We start from the raw sequence: 22,463 nt of genomic DNA, 5'->3' as shown, positions 1-22,463 counted from the left end.
AAGGGAGGAGACTCAAATCAATAGAATTAGAAATGATAAAGGAGAAGTAACAACTGACACTGCAGAAATACAAAGGATCATGAGAGATTACTGCAAGCAGCTCTATGCCAATAAAATGGACAAACTGGAAGAAATGGACAAGTTCTTAGAAAAGTACAACCTTCCGAGACTGAACCAGGAAGAAATAGAAAATATAAACAGACCAATAACAAACACTGAAATTGAAACTCTGATTAAAAATCTTCCAAAAAACAAAAGTCCAGGACCAGATGGCTTCACAGGTGAATTCTATCAAACATTTAGAGAAGAGCTAACACCTATCCTTCTCAAAGTCTTCCAAAATATAACAGAGGGAGGAACACTCCCAAACTCATTCTACAAGGCCACCATCACCCTGATACCAAAACCAGACAAAGATGCCACAAAAAAAGAAAACTACAGGCCAATATCACTGATGAACATAGATGCAAAAATCCTCAACAAAATACTAGCAAACAGAATCCAACAGCACATTAAAAGGATCATACACCATGATCAAGCGGGCTTTACCCCAGGAATGCAAGGATTCTTCAATATATGCAAATCAATCAATGTGTTACACCATATTAACAAATTGAAGGAGAAAAACCATATGATCATCTCAATAGATGCAGAAAAAGCTTTTGACAAAATTCAACACCCATTTATGATAAAAACCCTCCAGATAGTAGGCACAGAGGGAACTTACCTCAACATAATAAAGGCCATATATGACAAACCCACAGCCAACATTGTTCTCAATGGTGAAAAACTGAAACCATTTCCACTAAGATCAGGAATAAGACAAGGTTGCCCACTCTCACCACTTTTATTCAACATAGTTTTGGAAGTTTTAGCCACAGCAATCAGAGAAGAAAAAGAAATAAAAGGAATCCAAATTGGAAAAGAAGAAGTAAAGCTGTCACTGTTTGCAGATGACATGATACTATACATAGAGAATCCTAAACGTGCTACCAGAAAACTACTAGAGCTAATCAATGAAACTGGTAAAGTAGCAGGATACAAAATTAATGCATAGGGCTTCCCTGGTGGCGCAGTGGTTGAGAATCTGCCTGCCAATGCAGGGGACACGGGTTCGAGCTCTGGTCTGGGAAGATCCCACATGCTGCGGAGCAGCTGGGCCCATGAGCCACAATTACTGAGCTTGCGCGTCTGGAGCCTGTGCTCCGCAACAAGAGAGGCCGCGATAGTGAGAGGCCCGCGCACCGCGATGAAGAGTGGCCCCCGCTTGCCACAACTAGAGAAAGCCCTCGCACAGAAATGAAGACCCAACACAGCCATAAATAAATAAATAAAATTTTTAAAAAAATTCAAAATTAATGCATAGAACTCTCTAGCATTCCTATACACTAATGATGAAAAATCTTAAAGTGAAATTAAGAAAACACTCCCATTTACCATTGCAACAAAAAGAATAAAATACCTAGGAATAAACGTACCTAAGGAGACAAAAGACCTGTATGCAGAAAACTGTAAGACACTGATGAAAGAAATTAAATATGATACAAACAGATGGAGAGATATATCATGTTCTTGGATTGGAAGAATCAACATTGTGAAAGTCACTATACTACCCAAAGCAATCTACAGATTCAATGCAATCCCTATCAAACTACCAATGGTATTTTTCACAGAACTAGAACAAAAAATTTCACAATTTGTATGGAAACACAAAATACCCCGAATAGCCAAAGCAATCTTGAGAAACAAAAACAGAGCTGGAGGAGTCAGGCTCCCTGACTTCAGACTATACTACAAAGCTACAGTAATCAAGACAGTATGGTACTGGCACAAAAACAGAAATATAGATCAATGGAACAGGATAGAAAACCCAGAGATAAACCCATGCACATATGGTCACCTTATCTTTGATAAAGGAGGCAGGAATATACAATGGAGAAAAGACAGCCTCTTCAATAAGTGGTGCTGGGAAAACTGGACAGCGACATGTAAAAGAATGAAATTAGAACACTCCCTAACACCATACACAAAAATATACTCAAAATGGATTAAAGACCTAAATGTAAGGCCAGATACTATCAAACTCTTAGAGGAAAACATAGGCAGAACATTCCATGACATAAATCACAGCAAGATCCTTTTTGACCCACCTCCTAGAGAAATGGAAATAAAAACAGAAATAAACAAATGGGACCTAATGAAACTTAAAAGCTTTTGCACAGCAAAGGAAACCATAAACAAAACGAAAAGACAACCCTCAGAATGGGAGAAAATATTTGCAAATGAAGTAACTGACAAAGAATTAATGTCCAATATATACAAGCAGCTCATGCAGCTCAATATCAAAAAATGAAACAACCAATCCAAAAATGGGCAGAAGACCTAAATAGACATTTCTCCAAAGAAGATATACAGATTGCCAACAAACACATGAAAGGATGCTCAACATCACTAATCATTAGAGAAATGCAAATCAAAACTACAATGAGGTATCACCACACACCATTCAGAATGGCCATCATCAAAAAATCTACAAACAATAAATGCTGGAGAGGGTGTGGAGAAAAGGGAACCCTCTTGCACTGTTGGTGGAATGTAAATTGATACAGCCACTATGGAGAACAGTATGGAGGTTCCTCGAGAAACTAAAAATAGAACTACCATACGACCCAGCAATCCCACTACTGGGCATATACCCTGAGAAAACCATAATTCAAAAAGAGTCATGTACCACGATGTTCATTGCAGCTCTATTTACAATAGCCAAGACATGGAAGCAACCTAAGTGTCCATCGACAGATGAATGGATAAAGAAGATGTGGCACATATATACAATGGAATATTACTCAGCCATAAAAAGAAACGAAATTGAGTTATTTGAAGTGAGGTGGAGGGACCTAGAGACTGTCATACAGAGTGAAGTAAGTCAGAAAGAGAAAAACAAATACCATATGCTAACACATATATATGGAATCTTAAAAAAAAAAAAAAGGTTCTGAAGAACCTAGGGGCAGGACAGGAATAAAGACGCAGATGTAGAGAATGGACTTGAGGACACGGGTAAGCTGGGATGAAGTGAGAGAGTGGCGTGGACATATATACACTACCAAATGTAAAGTAGATAGCTAGTGGGAAGCAGCCACATAGCACAGGGAGATCAGCTTGGTGCTTTGTGACCACCTAGAGGGAGGGTGGGAGGGAGACGCAGGAGGGAGGAGATATGGGGATATATGTATATGTATAGCTGATTCACTTTGTTATACACCAGAAACTAACACACCATTGTAAAGCAATTATACTCCAATAAAGATGTTAAAAAAAAAAAAGAAAGAAAGAAAGCATACCCAACCAAAACAGTAGTGACCGAAAGGAACTTGAAGGAAACAGAAAGCATTGCAGGAAGCAGAAGACAAAAGACAAAATACTGCATCCATAAAACAAGAACAAAATTCTAAAAGCAAACCAAACCAAAACAAAAACCCTCAGAGAACAAGAAAGAGCTCTATTAGAAATTTAAACTAAGGAATTCAATTGAAGAGTTGTTTAAAAAAATCTAGAAGAGATGAACAATAGAGAAAAAAAGACAAGAAAAGCGGGTAATCATTTCATGAAGTCCAACATCTAATTATTAGAATTCCCAGACTCACACTATTGTGCTCCCAATAAACAAAGACATACGGTTTCTACTGTACTTGAATTGCCAACAAATCTCAGAAATTTCAAAATTAGTAATGAGTGAGGAAAAACTCCAGATTCTCACATATTCCAATAGAATAAAAAAAGTAAAAGAAAAAATCAAACTAGAAAGATAAATCCTGTTTGGCTGTGAATATTCATTTTTATTTTGCAGGATTTTTTTTCCTAAAGACTTTTCTTAGATGTCTGGAAACAGAAATCCTGATTACAGGTTGTGGAATTGCTATAAATAGTTTATATTTGGACTGCTTTCTAGTAGTATCCTAAAATATCAAGCTATATCATGTTGAAAATAAGCAAATAATGGAAATTATGACATACCTAATTGCAGACGAAATCCTCCCTTTTCTTAGATGCAAGCATGGTTTGCTGTCATTTTACTCTCTGCTCTTTTGATTTTGACCAATTTTTATGGACATTAATGAGAGCTTAGAAACCCAACCAGCCAAAAATATAGAGTCGTGTCATTATAGATCAAAGCCTCTGAGGAGGCAGAATGGTCCTTAATTATTAGCTTACTGTGGCTGCATAGCAATGCATTAAATAAGATTAAAGAAAATGGAGCTTACTTGGTAATTTATTTTCTTGACTTGCAACCCACTGTGAAAATAATATCAAAGAAAACCATTTCGTCTTTGTTCTCTTTGTCTGAGTTTAAATTACAAAACTTCTGGGCAAGGCTCTCAGACAACCTCTTCCTTGGCTGGCAAGGCCAGGCACTGGTTTGCTTAGAAAATAGCTGGGTTTTCTCTATGTGTGACAACAGAATGCGAGGACAGCCAAAGCCCACGTAATCCTCCTCAGACATGGTGGGCCCTTGGGGGAGATCATTAGCAAACATGCTTCATTTGAAAATCTATTTTAACACTTAAAAATTATTTGCACCATATTAGCTTTTGGCCCTAGCTTTTTATTCCTCAGCGTATTTGTCAAGATCCCCATGGGAGGGGAGTTGGGGGCGGTGGCAGTTGGGAAACTTTGAAGCAAATGGAAAATGAATGTGAACTGGTTCTGCCCTAGTGATGAACAGCCGCGCGGCTCCTGACACGCCTTCTTGCCCCACTTGATCTCACAAGCTACTTTCCCAGCCAAGAGGCTGGGGTCTCCCCATTCTGCTTACACTCACATCCATGGCCAGTCCACCCAGGCTGATGGGCTTACATCAGCTCTTCCCACACTGAGCTCTACCTCACTTGAGGTTCTCTTGACTGTCAAGGTCACAGACGCAAATGCCCAGGAGGGCCGTGCAGGTGTTCAATGGGGCTTAGTGGGGCCCCCATGCCCAGCAGGACGAGGCAGCCCAGGCTCAGCAACAGCCTGGGTAGCCATGCTAGAAGGCAGGCTTACTTTTTCCAAGCCTTTTAATTCTTTAAAGGCAACTGGAAATCAATAAATTTTTGGTCAACACTCTCAATTTTTAAATGGTGGATTAAATATTTTAAAAACACTGTGTGGCCTAGTGAAACTGAACCTTCAGGCCAGATTTGGCCGTCAGGTTGCTAATCTGCCAATTCTGCTCTAGGTTTTATAGGAACATCATCAGAAAAAAAGGGAATGGCAGTCCATAGGTCTATGGTCAACTACATCTGGGAATGGTGCATATTACACCCTTCTTAGATATTTGTATTAGTACCTCATGATCTTCTGGTGTTTAAAACACACACACAAATAAAATCTGTTGTTTGTTTGTTTGTTTAATTCAGTGTTCTCCAAGTTTATTTGACCATCGAATTCATTCTTTTTTTTCTAATAAATTTCTTTCTTTCTTCATTTTTTGGCTGCGTTGGTTTTTTCATTGCTGGGCACGGGCTTTCTCTAGTTGCGGTGAGCAGGGAGCTACTCTTCTTTGCGGTGCACGGGCTTCTCATTGAGGTGGCTTCTCTTGTTGCAGAGCACGGGCTCTAGGCTTGCAGGCTTCAGTAGTTGTGGCTCGCAGGCTCTATAGTGCAGGCTCAGGAGTTGTGGCGCACAGGCTTAGTCACTCCACGGCATGTGGGATCTTCCCGGACCAGGGCTCGAACCTGTGTCCCCTGCATTGGCAGGCAAATTCTTAACCACTGTGCCACTAGGGAAGTCCCAACATTGAATTCATTCTTACAAATCTTTTTCTGGCATTTTCTTACAACTCTGACTTCAGAGTTAGACAAAGCTATAAAATCCTCAATTAACTGTCAGTTAAATAGCTGTAAGAATTCGGGTCCCAAAAAGAAGATTATGAAAACAATTCAGTATAGAATGAAACAGAAAACAGAGTAGTGGAGTTTAATCCACAAATGTAGCCAGCTGGGTGGGAAGGGCCCACCTCTGTGAGGTCTAGGATGACATAGTAGTTTCTTAGTAATTAAGGTTTTTTTTGTTTGTTTGTTTTTTGTTCTTTTGCCACACCACATGGCTTGCAGGATCTCAGTTCTTCCTGGACCAGGGATTAAACCAGGATCTCAGTTCCCCAACCAGGGATTGAACCCGGACCAGGCCAGGGCAGTGAAAGCCTGTAATCCTAACCACTAGGCTGCCAGGGAACTCCCTTCAATTAAGTATCTTTTAACCTTGGGAAGATTTAGCAGCAAAACCAGAAATGTTTAAGAGACTCAAATCCCATATTATTAATATTTTTGTTTTGATGAACCTGTACGAAACTGGTATTTTATATACTTGTAATGTGAAGAAAATTGGCATAATAAAGTAACAAAATAGTTTTGTGACTCTAATTTAAAATGAAGAATTGAATAATTGACCTTGGTGGTTTCATGTTGAAATTTTACTGTTTAAAAGTAGCATTGGAACATATTTAAGAGAACTTAATGTTTACCCTGTTTGTATGCTTATCATTATATTTATAAGAATTATTAGTATTCTGAAAGTTATTTTTGCTAATCAAATAAAGTACTTTAAAAGGGAATAAAATAAATTAAATTATAAAGGCAGTTTAAAATGCTAAAAAAAGGTTTAATTAGGTGTTTTTTTTTTTTTAATTTATTTATTATTTATGTTTGGTTGTGTTGGGTCTTCGTTTCTGTGCGAGGGCTTTCTCTAGTTGTGGCAAGCGGGGGCCACTCTTCATCGCGATGCGCAGGCCTCTCACTCTCGCGGCCTCTCTTGTTGCGGAGCACAGGCTCCAGACGCGCAGGCTCGGTAGTTGTGGCTCACGGGCCTAGTTGCTCTGCGGCATGTGGGATCTTCCCAGACCAGGGCTCGAACCCGTGTCCCCTGCATTGGCAGGCGGATTCTCAACCACTGTGCCACCAGGGAAGCCCTAATTAGGTTTTTAATAGGCTAAACATTAATCTTTAAAAATGATTGTTAGATAAAATAATATGTCTGGAATTTGTTCCAAAATAATGAGTGGAGAAAATGATGGGAATTTAAATGAAACAAGACTGACCCATGAATTGATCATTTTTGAAGCTGGGTGATGAGCACATGGAGGTTTATAACGTTCTTTGCACCATTTTTGTATCTGTATTAAATTTTTCTATAATGCAATTTTAAAATTTGTTAAAATCTACTAGATCAAAAAATATAATATTTGTAATTTTATAATGCTAGGTATTTTACGACAGTGAAATGGATGAATAAGTGAATGAATGGATGAATGACATGACAACCCTGTGAGGTAAGGTACTGTCACTTCCTTTTCACAGATTAAAACGAAAAACAAAACTAAGGCCAACTGAAATTAAGAAAGTTGCCCTTAATGTCTTGACTGTTAGCTCCAAGAGCGTGGAGATTGTATATTTAAGTTAATCTTACAACATGTGAAACAGGGAATTTCAAACACGTGAGGAAGAGAATGGGGTCAAGTTCCAGAAGCAACATGGCAGAAACTCAGGCCCTTCCCCATAAAGATAGGAATCTCAGTTATAATTCATTTCCAAAACACAGATCTTCCCAGCTCTTCTGAGGGAGCGTGGTTGCCTCCATACAAATAAGGAATGGCATTAAGGTACAGAATGAAACCATGGGTTGAATCACAAGCAGGTGGCCCTGAGCAGAAAAACAAAATGTATTCTACATCTCCTCAGGAATAACTAATTTAGGAAACACAGTACAGGAACACTCATGCCTATTTGCAGCTCGTGGTTTATTTTTAAGGGATTAAAAATATTTGCAAGTCAAAGCAGACACTGCTCTTCTGCTGCCTTATAACTTTCTTCAACTCTAATGTAGTGTGTTCACTAAGAAGCAGGAACAACGTTTGAGTGATGGCCATAGGGGGTGTTAGAAAAAACATTTTTTTCTGTTTGAGCAGAACTCAAGAAAGTCTATCATGGCAGGAGGGCTGGAGTGCTACGGTCATGGAGGAGAACAGCATTTCAGAATAAAAGCTCTTACTTTCACCATCATAAAAAATTCATCATAAAAAATTCAAATTTCAAGTAAAATTTGAAACCTTTACTAAGTTCCTCCCATCCATCATAAGTGATCCCTTTAAGATCTATAAGACAGCACTATAAGAAACACATCTAAGGATTCTTAAATAGTTACCCAGCAGTGGAGGTAAGTGAGGGGTGCTGGTGGCAGGGGACAAGGGGATGAATTCCAAAGCATTTGTAGGAAAAAAAAGGCCTCCTGAAGTCCAAGAGTCACATTGCCCCCTTCTGGACCTTTGTAGTCTTCACACAAGTGAGATGATTAAAAACCCATAAGCCTGCATGGACCTGCTGAAACAGGATAGTCGAATTCCCTTTTCCCCTCACAAACAATTTAGAAAGCCAGATTTGAAGGTTTCTAATAGAGGTATTAGAAGACAACCTAGGAAAGGAGAAAGGGCAAAGGGCATCAAAGGAGTAGGTGTTGACATGGGGGTGGGGCTGAACTCAGGAGAGTTTGACTCACAATTTTATCTCCATTATTCCCTCCATATAACACCTACTACTAGCTATCCTTTCTCAGGTGCCTACTATGTGCCAGGAACCAAATTTTTAAAATCCTTCTGACAACCCTTCCAGCCAGGCCTAGAATATCTGTGTCTCTAGTGGTTCCTGCTTAGAACCACAGTTTTGCCTTTTCCTCTCTAAGTTTTCCCCAACCTGTGAAGATGGCTCCTTTCCCATTTCCTTCTAGAAGCATACTTTAAGTACTCCTGACCACACTGCTACTGTCCTGTGGCACCTGAGATCTGTATCCACAATCTGGTCCTTGACTTCACATTTCTTCCATTTCATTGGTGTGAATCAAGCCTCCTCGCAGCTCTCCTCAGGAGCAGGGTCCACGTGCAGGGGTCACGTCCATTCCCCTAGATTCCCCATCACCTAGGACAGTGCTGCACACACTGGGCTTGACGACTCACATGATGACTTTATCTCCACCTGATTTCTCTGTAGGGGAAATTGCTTGTACTTTGGGTAGTAATCTCTCATATTTACTCTAAAGTAGGAAAACCAAGCTTCTGATTTTCTTCTCCAGACTTGCTCTCACATATTGGTGACTGGCAACACATCCTTCTAGCTGAAGCTGAAAACCTGGACTCCTCTTTTTATCTTATATCTCATGTTCAATCTGTCAGCAGATCTCATTGGCTCTATTTTCAAAATATATCCAGAACACAATCCCTTTATCCCATTATTACCCAAACCACAGTCATCCCAGTGTTACCATTGAGTCCAAGCCACCATCAGTTTTTGATTGGATTGTAGTTACAGTCTCTGCAGCTGGTCTCAGAGCTTCTGTTTTGTCTGGCACCCACCAGCCAGGTAAGATAGAAACTCTGAGACCAGCTCAGACATCGTCTGTTTCAAACAGAGCATCCAGGAAGATCCTTCTAAAAGACGTCAGATCGTGTCACTTCTCTACTCAAAACCCTTGGGTGGCTTCCCTTCTCACTCAGAGTAAAAGCTAAGACCCTTAAAATGGCCTTCAAGGCCCTGCCCAATGTGGTCCCCTTCTTCTTTGATGTCATCTCTTCCAATCTCCACCTCACTCACTCCACCCAGCCACACTGGTCTCCTCACTCTTACTGGAGGGCACCAGGCCTACTCCTCTGCAAATTCCTACTGATCCCTTAAGGATCATTTTAGGTGTTACCTCTTTCAGGAAGCTTGTGTACCTACACACCTAAACCAGGTGGAGTTCTCTTTTGTACTTCCAACATCTGTGGCTAGCACTGTGATTTTCTCCACCTCTTTGTACTATTATGACTTCTATGTTGACTGTCTCTCTCATAAATCAGATTGTAAGCTCCTTCAGGGTAGTGACCATGTTTGACTTATATGGACTATAGTCATAAGAGCTACAGTAATTGAGACAGTGTGTAAGGATAGACCAAAAAATCAAAGGAGAGTTCAGGAATTGACCCATATATACGGTCAACTGATTTTCCACCAAGGCGCCAAGCCAATTCAGTGGGGAAAGGCAAGTCTTTTTTAACAAATGGTGCTGGATCTACTGGATGTCTGTGTAAATAAAAGTTGAACCTTGACCTTTATCCCACACCATGCACAGAAATTAATCTGAGATATGTCATTGACTTAAACATAAAACCTAACACCATAAAGCTTCTAGAAGTATATCTCCAGGACTTTGAAGTAGGGCAAGTTTTTTGGACTGGATACAAAAAGCACAAACAGTAAGAGGGAAAAAAAATTTGATAAGTTTGACTTCATCAGCATTTAAAATTTACGGGTATCAAAAGATACCATTAAGAAAACAAGCAGACAGATCACAGACTAGATTATATATCCAGGACTCTAAACAGTATTTGGCACACAATAAGAGCTCAATTAAATATTTGTTGAGCAAATGTATAAAAGACCTGGCTCTTTTCCACCAGAATACATGGATATTCTAGCGGGTACAGCCAGCTGAGGTGTCAATATCCTACGACTATTGAGTGGGCAGTGCTAGTTAGAGGGGAAATCTATCTTATAGGAGGAAGAAAAGTTATCAAGATTCACTAGTAGAACTGAAACGTGTCGTCAGCAAATTTAGGAGAATGTGTACAGGGCACCAGGACCTGTAGAAAATCAGACAAAATAAGGTGTGAATAACAGTAGAACACTCACATAAGGAAATTAGCTAGAAACAGAGGAAGAATTTCACCAAATGGAGCAGAGGGCATATGCCTCATTCTTAGTTGCCTAGGTAATGCTAATGATTTTATGAGAAACACAGACGCTGTAACTAGCAAATAAAGGTGAAGCTACAAGTGATCTACCGTAGATCTTAAGAGGATTGAGAGTTCTATCACAGGCAAACGGTGAGGTCAGGAAGGGAAAATTTTTAGTTAGGTAAAAAAGGGCAAAATTGATCCTGCACACTTGAGACTGCTTCTGGACATGGCACAGACCCAGGCTGACTGTACATTCTGGTTTGCCTAATACTGTCCATGCGTTTCCCAATGTGATTAATATTACCTCCTTTTTTTATTCTCAAAAGTGTCATTGTTTGGATGATATATAATGTGATCATTTTACTTAAATGTGTTATTTCTTCCTCTTACTTTGGATAGTTAATGAGGATAAATAATTGTGTAGCTGCATATCCACTGTGTTATTTGCTTTACCTGATAGCATCCCTCCCTGGAAGGCACCTCAGGCCAAATAAGAGCGAGTGCTCACTTTCCTGACGACCAGTGTAAGACTGTGTTGACAAATGTATAACCTGATGTTTAGATTGCTTCCCTGCTCCTTGCTGTATGTAACCAGGTGAGTTCGGCAGAAGTCTTCAGTGTAATTATTTTGAATTAACAAAGCTCTAGTCTACTCCTAAAACCACTAATTATATCAATACTTTCTTTTAAAGACATGGAAAACAAGGCATGAAATGATCCGGTTAAATGACTTGTCTGGGATCATTCAGGGTGAAAAATCTAGATAAGACTCCTATTTATGATAAATGTATTTTCAGCTCACCATCACCACCATCATTCATTCATTTAACAAACATTTATTAAACACCTATTATGTGCCAAAAACCCCCTCTCCACATGATGAGTTTACTAAGGCTCCAACGACCTGGACACTCACTGTGCGTGCATGACTTAAAATAGGCGATCTGCTGCTGAGATAAGCACATTGGGTACCAATGTTCGGTGTTTGAAGCGCGTTCTATGCTTCAACTGAGAAAATTGACTGGAAGGGACCCTGCAGTTCTACAGTAAGACAAATCTTAATTGTACAAGTGAACTTTAAGGGTCCAAGCAATGCAAGTGGGTTATGGAACACTTATGGGGAATAGGGGAGTAGGGGGAAGGGGCGGTTCTTGCATTCAGTGATGGAAATAAACATCCAACCATTCTACTGTATCTTTCTAATCTAAAGATTTTTTTTTAAACCTTAAAAACGAATCTTTCATGACGCTGCTCTTTTACATGATACAACCAGCTAGGAACAGTCATTAATTAGTGTTTTGAATGGCTCATACATTTACATTAGAAACATCACCTTTGATGTCTTTGATTCCTGAGTCCATTGATCTGCCATAGCTTTGAAATCTCAGGCAGGAATTCATTCAGATCAACCTAATTTGAAAGAAAAGCAACCGCTTTCCTGCCCTCTGAATTATCCAGCCATGGGGCTCCTCTCTGTTCTGGTAACCTCTGGAGTAAAGCTGGTTTTTCAAAGGTAGAAAACAGCTCTTTACCACAGTAACCACATAACAAAATGAAATAAATATATATAAGAGAGTTGTTGCTTCTCATTCGCTCAAGCTGTAAAATAAATAAATACATATATACATAATTGGCTGCTACTAAGGAGAAGCCTGATAGATATGTAGTATGGAAAATGGGAAGTCTAAAATTTTATTGAAATTTACTGATAATCTCAACTATTCTAGTCTTTGTTTAATAACAATTATTACATCAATAATAATAGCTAGCTCTTACATAATATAATACATACGATGGGGTGGGCACTATGCTAGGTGCTTTATGTGTATTAACCATTTAATCCTTACATGAATTCTCGGTTTTACAGAAAGGGAGGTCAGGCGACTCCACCCATCCAGGATTCAAGCCCAGGCAGGGAGGCTCCAGTCTCAGGGCTCATCTTCACCACCACAGCGGGCTATATAGTTACTTCCAGAATGTTTTTACAATACAGTCATTTTTTATGTCTAGGATTTAATATTTGGCATAAGGAAAGCTGAACACTTTGTTCTATGCAAGCTTTCAATAACTGTTGTGGGTGAATGAATGAGCATATAAATGTAGAAGATCACAGGTTTTCTCTCAGTTGCCTCTGCCCATCACTAATAATTTTCCTCTTCCCCTTCAAACCACCCTACCAGCTTGGTTAATGATAAATTTATTCTGTCTTCCCTCTGCTCAGTCTTAACCAATAGGCTTGCACTTCTCATCCTTCAGTAATTGGACATCCTGCTTAGGACCCACAAAGGGAGCAGGTGGTCCAGGCAGTCCAGTGGGGACGTGGGACACAAGGTGAGACCCCAGGAGAAGCACCAGTTTAGAGCCAGAGGCACTGAGAAGAGACAGAGATTGTATTCATTTGGGGAACACAGGGACTTCTTCTTTTTTTAAAAAAAATATTTTATTTATTTATTTATTTGGCTGCGCCAGGTCTTAGGTGTGGCAGGCGGGATCTTAGTTGCGGAAAACGGGATCTAGTTCCCTGACCAGGGATCGAACCTGGGCCCCCTGCATTCGGAGCACAGAATCTTAACCACTGGACTACCAGGAAGTCCCAACACAGGGACTTCTAAGACTGAAACTCTCTTGCCTCATCCTCCAAGATCTGCACCAGCCATAGGATGCATCATTCATTCATTCAACATTTACTGAGCATCTGCTATATGCCAACACCGTGTTAAGCCTCAGATACATATGGCACTGAATGAGAAAGACACTCTCACTTCTTCTCACTATGATTATTACCTCTCCCCCAATACACACAACTCACGCAACCTTATTCTCTTAATCTTAATCTCTTCGTTACTCATCTCTGCATCTTATTGGGACCCTCTCTCTCTGGGACTTCATTGATTGTATGGAGATCATTATTCATTCATTTATATATTAAATGAGCATCTACTATGTGACAAACACTGTTCTAGGTGCAGGGGATATGACAATGAAGCAAAGTAGAGAGGATTTCTTCACTCAAGGGGTTTGTAACAATCCTCAAGTCTATCTACACTTGCTATCCTTTCTTCTCTCAGCTTCTTTAAAAGACATTAAATCTTATAAATGAATAATTATAACAATATGTTGTTTTATTTTTAACATATAAAGATACAATAGTTATAACAATAATAGTACAACAAAGAGGAGGAGGGAATGGAGCTATAAAGGAGTAAAGTTTCTTGATTTCACTAAAATTGAGTTAGTATAAATTTAAACTAGGTTCTGGGAGTTCCCTGGTGGTCTAGTGTTAGGATTTGTATCGAGAATCTATAAATAAAATAACTCAATTAAAAATAAAAAGATAACACAAAAAATAACTCAAATAAAAAGACAAATAACCCAATTAAAAATGGGCAAAGGATCTAAATAGACATTTCTCCAAAGAAGATATACAGATGGCCAGTAAAAACATATAAAGATGCTCAACGTCATGAGCCATCAGGGAATGCAAAACCACAATGAGATACCACTTCACACCCACTAGGATGGCTAGAATAAAAAAGACAGGTAATAACAAGTGTTAGAGAGGATGTGGAGGAACTGGAAACTTCATACACTGCTGGTGGGAATGTAAAATGGTGCAGCGCCTTGAAAAACAATCTGCCAGTTTTTAAAACAGTTGAATATAGTTATCTCATAAACTAGCAATTCCTCTCCTAGGTGTATACCTTAGAGAAATGAAAACATGTCCACACAAAAACTTATATACAAATGTTAATGGCAGCATAATTCATAATAGCTAAAAAGTAGAAACAACCCAAATATCCATCAACTGATGAATGGATAAATAAAATGTGGTATATCCATACAGTGGATATTATTCATCAATAAAAAGAAATGAAGTACTGACATACGTACAACAAGGACAAACCTTGAAAACATTCTGCTAGGTGAAAGAAGCAGTCATAAAGGACCGTATATTGTATGATCCCATTTACATGAAGTGTTCAGAATAGGCAAATCTATAGCAACAGAAAGTAGATTAGTGGTTGGCTAGGGTTTAGAGGGAGGAGTTGGGAATACTGGCTAAGCAGAGCAACATTTCTTTTTAGGGTAATGAAAATATTCTAAAATTGATTGTGGTGATGTAAATATGCACAGCTCTGTCAATATACTAAAAGTCATTGAATTGTATACTTTAAATGAGTCAATTGTATGGTATTTGAATTACATCTTAATAAAGCTGTTAAAATACATTTGAAACAATTAAGGGAATTAAAATGTTACACTAGAAAATATTCACTTAATGCAAACTACCCAGCCAGCTGCCTTCAAATCTTTTTCCTACTACCTTGACCATATTTTTGGATTAAATACAACCTTCTGATTCCAGACCATTCATGTTCCCTTTCTGCCATTCACATTTCTGCACACATCTTCCATCCCAGCTCACTTTTTGTTTTTTGGCTGTGCCGCATGGCATGTGGGACCTTAGTTCCCAGACCTGGGATTGAACCTGCACCCCCTGCAGTGGAAGAGTGCAGAGTCTTAACTACTGGACCACCAGGGAAGTCCCTCCAGCTTGCATTCTTAACAGCTATCTCCCCTTTCAGGCTTTTATTTAGATCTTGCCTGCTCTTCTTTGCCTACACTGTCCAAAATGGCTAGAAGTCTCTCCAGCTTGCATTCTTAACAGCTATCTCCCCTTTCAGACTTTTATTTAGATCTTGCCTGCTGTTCTTTGCCTACACTGTCCAAAATGGCTAGAACAAAGAATTACAGAATGTTAGAAACGGAGGACACTTCAGTGCTCCTCCCCTCCCACCCCTTCACTTTAGGGCTTAGGAGACAAGGGCCAGAGAGATTACATGACTTGTCCCTAGTTCCCAAAATACTTTGTCTTTGGCCCACCTCTTCCAAAAAGCCTTCATTCATTAAGTGAACACTTCCTTATCTTTCTACCCAATCTCTGACACCATTCTTTATTGTACTACTGAACTGTACCAAATGCATTGATCTCAAGATGTCATTCACATTTAAACACAAATTTTGCATCCCAGAGGGAAAAAAGCAGCGCTTTTATCTCCATGGCTACTATATCTGACGTCTCAGCTGCTGTAGCTTTTTCTTCTTCTGTTGTCATGAACAATTTAAAATTCATAAGAGTATGGACACCAAGGGGGGGAAGCGGGGGGGGGGGTGGTGGTGGGATGAACTGGGAGATTGGGATTGACATGTGTACACTAATATGTATAAAATAGATAACTAATAAGAACCTGCTGTATAAAAAAAATAAAATAAACTTCAATAAAATAAAATAAAATTCATAGGAGGCTGGCCTCAAACCAGCCAGGAGCAAACACAGGGAAAACCCCCCCACCCGGTTTCCATAAAGGACATTCCCTCAACTCACTTCACAGAAAACCATTCCTGAGGTCTTCAGTAAACAGCAATTTAGCCCATAGAAAATACAGCATCTCCACATTTTTAAATGCTCTCGGGAAAGAAAATGGTAATAAAGGGTATTTACATGTCTTTATAGGTCGATACCCGTAGGTATACCAGGAATCAAAGATTAGTTGTTTTTTTTAATCAAATAAATATTCATCTTGATGAGAAATAGAATATCCTCTAGGGAGGCAGGAAATTCATAAATCATGTAGGTATAAGCAGTCATTCTGGATTTTACATGAAGAGAAAATACATTAATACCAGACTGGCCTTCCATGTGAAGGGAGTAACATAGTAAATAATAATGTAAATCCGTTAAAGAACATGAGTCATGAAGTCAAAGATCACGCAGGCCTACCTGGCTTGGAAAAGCAAAATTCACTGCTCTCTAAAAGGAGAGGAAGGGCCCTCCTGTCTGGCTGCGCCTTTGCTGCTCCAGGAACTGCTGAGCACAGGCGTCTGCACAGAGGACCTTGGCGACTGAGGAAGAGAAAGGCAAATGTAATTAGAGATGCTTTCTTCCCCAGAGCGGGAACAATTTGAGGCTGGTTGAAGAAGAAGTGATTACACAGTGTTGGCGAGGCAGTTCAAGGGGCACCCACCAGGGAGCCAGGAGGCTTCTGGAGCCAGTTCTGAGAATTACATACTGTTCCATGGTGCTTGCTAATTGACCCGGTATTTCAGGCTGAAAATATTTCCCCAAGGAGGTGAGTGAAAGTAGATAACAAGGATCTCATCTCATGGGGCAGCCCACGAACAGAGCATGAGCTCTAGAAACCAGGTATTATTCGAATGTATAAAACTGCAAAAAGATCACAGACGGAACACGGAAAGATTCTGAATTATGCATCAAGAAGATTTCTGCTGTGATTCTCAGCCCACACTCCCCCTCCTCCCTGCCCTGTACTACTTTAGTTTGAATTTTATGAATTATTTATCATTGTAAAGATAAGGGGTATGTACGGATCTATGAAATGGGCACATCTCTGAGAGCTTCATGATATCAGTCACTTCATTTAAGTGGCGATCTATGCACACATAAGGAAAGATATCTACAAAGTGCAGGAAAAGTTCTGGATGCGCAGTACCCAACTGTTGCCAAGGAGGAGGGAAATGAAATAGGGGCGGAGGTGGAGAATTCAAGAAGCTCTTTCACATTTCACCCTGTATACTTCAGTGTGCGCTTTTGTTGTTGTTGCTATTTGGACTACTTATGATTATGACAGCGATTTTCTTGGCTTAAGGACTAAAAATATACGTTTACCTCCACCGATTTCTGGGGAACGTGGCCTCTCTCTGGTGACTGTGTATGTAAAAGTAACTCATCTCTGATACAATAAACTGGCCTACCCACCTGGCATGGTCTAGTCCAGCATTCCAAAGCTGAGATTTTCCAGAGTTATGAGTTCGGAAGTAGGATGACTTGGAAAGAAATGAAATCTGGCACTTTGTGTCAAGTGGTTGAAATGGTGACATAATTACCAACTGACTATAGAATACACCCCCAGGCAGAAGGGGGTGCTCCAATATTGGTGATGAAAACAATACATGGCACTATGGTGCCAGTATCTGACACCAGGCCTGGAGTAACACGAAGAGGGAGTTAAAGCCCTCATGGAGAATATTAGCTGGTGTGCACTCTGCATTTGTTTTTGTTTCTCTCAAAGTTAGGGCTTTGGGAATCCCGAAGAAAACAGTATAATGAACTCTAGCCTCAGGATCATGGGGGGAATTCTCTTCCCAATTGAGTTATGGATATTTCAGAATATTCAGAAACAATCCCAGAGATATATTTAGCTGCTGCCTGGGGCCTTTTGTTCCCAGATAGATTTGGGGGCTGACAGTGGGTGATGACATGATGCATGTCATCGGGATAAAGCTGTGTCTCCACAGGCTGCATTTTCTCCTTTTGTCACTGAGCCACAGTTCCAGAGTAAGTAAGGGGACCAGGTTACCTTTGCACAGAGGAGCCACCTACAAGGGGAGGATGAGAGATGGGTGAAAGGAATGGGGGCCCCTGCTGAGCCCTCCGATCTGAGCCAAGGTTGTGTCAGGAGTCTCATGACAGAGCTGTGCTGAAACGGTGGTTATGTCAGAGGCTGGATCTGGTCCTGAGGATTTTAAAGTCTGTGAGGGATTTACTGGGGGCCCTCGGATGAGGGCATTTTAAAATACCCGTTGGAGCCTGAACTAAGTGCAAAGGATGGAGGCACTCTGCAGAGGGAACAGATGCTGGAAGGGTGCCTGCCTGGGAGGGGCCACGGCCAAATGTCAGCAATGACAAGCAGTAGAAATCCAAAGGCAGGGCACGACCCTGCCACCCAAGTCAGAAGTCTCGGCGCCGTCCCTGGCTTCTCTCTTCCCCTCACCCATCACTCAGTCCTGTTGACTCTCCCACTTCAAACCACCCCAGTCTTTTTACCCATCATCCTGACCACCGCCTATACTGGGCAGGCTGGATCCCACAAGACACAGCGATGCACATGCTTTAGGGCACCAGCAGACCAGGGCACCAAAGAGAAGAGGCAATAGAAGTCTTAAAATATTTTGATATTTGATATAATTTTTTCAATGCATCTAAACAATCATCATAAGAAAAATCAGAACTTGGGTTCTATCATTCTTATTTTATGGTTAGCTTTGCTTAAATTTTGAATTGCATGTGGGGGATGATGATGGTGATGGCCTTTAAAGGTCTCAATCCCACCCGGTACCTAGTTGGCTGAAACAGCCTTTTAGCAGGATTTTCTACTTCCTGTCTTGCCCAGTTCAACTTTATTCTCCAGGAAACCACCTGCAGGATCTTTCTAAAATGTAGATATTACTTTCCCACTTAGAATCCTTCATTAAAATGACTGCAGGAGGCCGCTCTCACCTTCTGAGATGGCCCACACTCGATCTGTGGAGTGTGTTTCTCTCTAAATAAATCCACTTCTTACCTATCACTTTGTCTCTCACTGAATTCTTTCTGCGACGAGACATCAAGAACCTGAGCTTCATTAAGTCCTGAGACCAGAAATGGGAGCAGTTTGAGGGCAATTCCAAGCTGCAGCACATGGGCAGCAGGGGAGCCGCCCGAGTCCTCCCGCACCGTCGGGCCCCACGACGAGCACGTTATTGATTCCGTTTCTTAAACCTTCCGAGAAACTATATACCTCAGTACTCCATCACGGTCTGAAGGTCGGACGGAGGACGTCAGCTCCGGGCGGGCGCCCCGGAGCGGCGAGGACAGGGAGCTTCTCCCCCGCTTCCTCCCCCCGCTGCCCCTGCCAGCCCAGCGCCACCGCGGATGGATGGTGGGAGCCCCACGCCTGCGGGCAGCAGGACCGGGAGGGAAGGGTCAGCTGCCGCAGCACAGCGAGGGGAGCTCTCCAACCTCCACGTGGATCCACTGACATCACGTACGGGTTCCACGCCGGTCACGGTCAAGGTCCCGGTCTCGGCGTTTTCCCTGCCCCGCCCTCCCGACTGTCTTCCTAGCGCAGTCCCCCTTCCACGTGGCGTACCTGCTCTCTCTGGATACGAACTTTTCTATGGTGGGACACTGAACACAGATAGATATAAGGAAGGATGTACGGTCAGTTCCTATGGTTTCTGTAGGTCATCCTCATCTTGTAAATTCTCCACAAAGCAGATCACAGCCGTGAGGAGGAGGGGCTGAGCCCTTGGGGCCAGAGGGAGGAGGTGGCCTCCTTTGCCCCCGGAGCCTTATAGGGGGGTAGGTGCTGCTGTGGTCGCCACCCTGGGGGGCTAGCGCTGCCCTGAGGCCTAGACGCCGGCATCTCGGTTTGGCTTCAGCTGGGAGTCACCTCATGCTCTGTGCTGGAATCCACCTTTCATGCCTTTGGTGTCTGTAAACCCTGGATGGGTTACTTATTTTGACAAATTGTTGCTTCGGGTCTTTGTAAGTTAAATTTCTTTTCTCTAAGGATAAAATGAATAAAAAAGAATCTCCCAGCAAAAAAAAAAAAAAAAAAGACTACAGGATAAAATTCAATTTCCATTGCATGGTCTAGAAAGCTCTTCAAGATCTGGCTCTTGATTTTATTTCTAGCTTCATTTCTCATCTCCCCCACTCCCTCTCATTTGCCCCCTCCATATACCCTGATGGGGTTCAGGACATGCTACCCCAAAATATGGCCCCATAGTATTTTAAGCAGGAGAGTCAATCCGACTTTCTTCTCCCCTTGCCCTTCTTCCCTGAAACATGTTATACAACCCTCAGGTGAGATGGGCTCTCCCTATACCTGGAGGAAAGGAGCAGCCTTATCTCTGAAGACAAAGGGTCATAGAGAAGAATCCTAACAAAGAGGCTTTGCTAAGTTTCTACCAGTTGACTACACTCAACTCGTACTCCTTAGCCTATCATATTCCTCCATGACTGTCCACTCTTCATCAAACCCAGTGTAAAACACTCAGGCCTGTTTCTTTGGGTCTTCATTTCCTTATGAAGGCTCCCATGTCACATAAGATGTATATGAAATAAATTTGTATCCTTTTCTCTTGTTAATCTGTTCTTGTCAGTTTAATTTCCAGACCCAGCCAAACTTTCCATCCTTTATAACCCTATATTTGAGACATATCAAAACACCTGAGGTCTCATAAACATCCCAGGCTGCTTCATGCTTCTCTGCCTTTGTACATGACATGCCCTCTACGTGGACTGTTTCCATGACCCATTCACCATCAAACCTCTAAAACTCTATCTGTCCGTGAAGTCTTCCTTGACTCTCTTACACCCACGGGGCTCTCAGAGTATTTCATGCATCCCTCTAGGTATATCTGCCTCTCTGTGGTGTCACTGTTTGTGTGCACATCTCTGTCTACCTGTTTAGACAATGAAGGAACTGAGAGCAGAGATGTTCTATTCCTTTTCTAGCTCTAAACAGTGCCTGGCACGTCATAGGTACTCAATGCATGTTTATGGAGTAGAAGAATTAATCAATGAATTAAAACAGGTTTATTTTGTTGGTAAGCAGAAAAATTATTTTAAATTCTTGTTTTACAAGAGATTAATTTCATTCCTTTTCTTAATTTCAGTCACCTAATGGTTGAAATTCTACGTATTCAAATTAAGACTACATTCCATTCCCTTTCCCTTCCTTTCCTTCTTTTCCCTTCCCTTCCTTTCCCTTCCCTTCTGTTCTCCTTCTGATACTCCTCGCAAGAATTTAGCTCCTCCTCTGGTTTTCCCCCATGAACTCCAACATTTTCCTTCAACATCTTCAAATCCTGTCTGGTGTTTGAGTTACTTGGGTACATATTTGTCCTGCTGACCGGAACGTGGGTTTCTATGGAGCAGGTCCTCAATCTTATTAATTTCAGGATTCTGGGCACCCAGTACCCAGGAGGAGTACATAAATGCTGGCTGACTTGACTTGAATCTTACAGATACTTTGAAAGGTAGTGTGGGGCTTCCCTGGTGGCGCAGTGGTTGAAAATCTGCCTGCTAATGCATAGGACACGGGTTCGAGCCCTGGTCTGGGAAGATCCCACATGCCGCGGAGCAACTAGGCCCGTGAGCCACAACTACTGAGCCTGCACGTCTGGAGCCTGTGCTCCGGGACAAGAGAGGCCGCGATAGTGAGAGGCCCGTGCACCGCGATGAAGAGTGGCCCCCGCTTGCCACAACTAGAGAAAGCCCTCGCACAGAAATGAAGACCCAACATAGCCAAAAATAAATAAATAAATAAGTAAGTAAATTTAAAAAAAAAAAAAAAGGTAGTGTGGATCTTGGAAGATACAGATATTTCTCTCACAGACATCCTTCTCTGGCTGAAAAAACAAAAAACCCACCACAAACAACTGTTGTATCATGAAGAAGAAAAGGCAAAAATCTAAAAAAGATAACCAAACAAAAACCAAAACTCTTTCAAGCGCTGTCTCCTAAAACAAGGGCAGGTTTGTTACAAGTGCCCCTCACCCGAGCACCTCAGGCTGGAAAATTTCTGAAACCTTGTGAGTTTGAGGAGATGCCCTACTGCTTTTGTACAGCATTCTAAGGTTCCCAGTGAAGCACACCTCAAATGTGGGTAGACATTCCTAAGAAGGCTATTTGAGTTGGAAGCATCCAATGTTTACAGACCAACGCTTGCTCCAGCCCACAGACAATAAAAACAACCCGATTATGGTTTCCCTTTGGAAGGCTACTGAGGTTAAAATGATCACAGTACAAGTAAAGAAGGCTCCGTTTCCCTCTGTTTTTATTTTAAGGGTGTGACATGTTAGTAGCCTCCGTAGATTTTGCTGTGTTTTAAAGCATGAGAAATAATCCCTGCTCTATTTTCAAGACCTT

At 41.2% G+C, this 22,463-nt stretch overlaps 1 protein-coding gene and 1 non-coding gene across 3 annotated transcripts in view; both read right to left on the bottom strand.

Annotated features, from left to right (window-relative positions):
- NIM1K (NIM1 serine/threonine protein kinase) overlaps positions 1–22,463 on the bottom strand; it is a 69,937-nt gene that overhangs the window by 27,987 nt on the left and 19,487 nt on the right. The window contains exon 2 of one of the 2 annotated variants that reach the window (XM_061187751.1): positions 16,527–16,648. The exons of the other annotated variant lie outside the window; for it this stretch is intronic. The gene's annotated coding sequence lies outside the window, so the exon portion shown is untranslated. The remainder of the gene's footprint in view (positions 1–16,526; positions 16,649–22,463) is intronic. 2 annotated transcript variants of the gene reach the window in all.
- TRNAR-CCG (transfer RNA arginine (anticodon CCG)) lies at positions 13,262–13,334 on the bottom strand. The gene has a single exon. It is a non-coding gene; the product is annotated as a tRNA-Arg (tRNA).

This window comes from Eubalaena glacialis, chromosome 4 (genome assembly GCF_028564815.1).
Source record: "Eubalaena glacialis isolate mEubGla1 chromosome 4, mEubGla1.1.hap2.+ XY, whole genome shotgun sequence".
Lineage (NCBI taxonomy): Eukaryota > Metazoa > Chordata > Mammalia > Artiodactyla > Balaenidae > Eubalaena > Eubalaena glacialis.
This window is presented reverse-complemented; position numbering and strand designations above follow the sequence as displayed.